The sequence below is a fragment of the Hevea brasiliensis genome, unplaced genomic scaffold, assembly GCF_030052815.1.
Source record: "Hevea brasiliensis isolate MT/VB/25A 57/8 unplaced genomic scaffold, ASM3005281v1 Scaf49, whole genome shotgun sequence".
Lineage (NCBI taxonomy): Eukaryota > Viridiplantae > Streptophyta > Magnoliopsida > Malpighiales > Euphorbiaceae > Hevea > Hevea brasiliensis.
Window position 1 is genome coordinate 1 of NW_026615017.1, and position 2,037 is coordinate 2,037.

Sequence of the window (2,037 nt, forward strand, 5' to 3'; positions counted from 1 at the left end):
GGCCCACTAGTGATATTGTCCGCTCTGGACAGAAGCCCTCACGGTTTTAAAACGCGTCACTAGGGGTTACGAACCACCAACTTATAAACCCAGCATCTCTCCCGTGTTTTCGATGTGGGATTTGCCTAAGGTGTTACAATCCACCCCCCTTATGGGACTCAGTGTCCTCGCTGAGGTTTGCCCCACCATCGTTCAAGGTTGCACGCGGAGCGGTTCTGATACCACAAATGTAATGGCCCGGCCCACTAGTGATATTGTCCGCTCTAGACCGAAGCCCTCACGGTTTTAAAACGCGTCACTAGGGGTTACGAACCACCAACTTATAAACCCAGCATCGCTCCCGTGTTTTATCGATGTGGGATTTGCCTAGGGTGTTACACTAACAAAATATCAAAGGACCTTTTCTATTACACATAAATATATTATGTAAACAGAAAAGTGAAAATACCTTTTATTAATAAAATATGTACAAGATACATACTAAATGATATGCTCTAGGGCATACTACTAACAGAAAAATCAAGGGACTTATTTCGTAAACAATATGGGTCAAGAAGCTGATAAAGGATTTAAAGTTAAGGCCTACAAGTTTAACAAAAAAAAAAAAAAAAGAAAGGATCTTCAAATGTTACTCAAGCTAAGGAAAATGAACAAATGAGAGGTAAATGTCGCTTTTGTATAAAAGTAAAACACTGTCAAAAAGATTTCTTGAAAGATAAAGCTTGATTTGAAAAGAAAGATAATATTTATGCTTATGTATGTTTCAAATCTAACTTATTTGAAGTTCCTAATAATACTTGGAGGCTTGATTTTAATGCTACTATTTATGTATCTAATGTGATGAAAGGATTCCGTACACCTATCGTGCTAGTGGCTAATCGCACCTATCGTTTAATTGTAGTCAACTAGTTACTCCCCCCTAAAGAGTATTGGGGACACAATGGGATGTGGTAGAAGGAGACATCACTATGCTTGAGCCATCGTACCCATAGAATTATTTAAATTGAAATAAATACAAAATAAATGGCTATTATCCTTTTTAGTTCCTAAAAATTACATTTCACTACCCAAACTTCTTACCCATTGATAGGATCGACTCTGATTGGTTGAATAATTGATGGGAGATAATAGGTTAAAGAGTTTGTGATATTTGATTGGATGACCAATAATAGAAATAGTGAGAACTTATAAATTTTCAAATTTAAATATGAAAATTTCATAAAGGGTTGAATAGACATTTCACATTTTATTTAAATACCATTTTTATACAGGTTTCTTACATTTCATTTGTGCACTACCCATTTTCCATGTACTTATCGTGTTGATAGCTATATTTGATCATTAGTCTGAATATATATATATATATATATATATATATATATATATATATATATATATATATATATAGAGAGAGAGAGAGAGAGAGAGAGAGATATTTTAAGTTAAAATGTTATTTTTTTAAATTAAACTAATTTTATTTATTTAATTTTTGACTTAAAATTTGAGTTAATTTCATGAGTTATACGAGGGTTATTAAATTGACTTTTAATTAACCTCTCAATTTTGTGGATGATTCAAATTTGAATTATTTTAATTTTTATATGAGTTAAAATATAATCAATTACAATAGATTAAATGGCCGTTTGATCGGTTGATCAAAGCAAAATTCCAATTAATATGTAATGAATTTGTTTAGTTTAGAAGTATTTTTCTTAAAAAAAGTATGAATTATTTAGTAGGTCAAATCGATATAGTTTGACAATATATGCTAGAGTTATCATTATTGAAAGAATTTTATATAATTATATGATATCTTTTTCCAATTTAATCCTACATATCATATGATTATGCATTATTTAGTTATAATTAAATAATTAAATTAAGGCTAAATACATAAATGAACCCTTGATTTTTACTGAAAATGTCTAAATCAACTTCAATTTTAAAAATATCTAATCTCACTTTTAACTTTTATAATTTAATAAATTGTAGAAAATAGTACATAAATTAACCTTTGAAGTTTACTAAAAAAGCTTA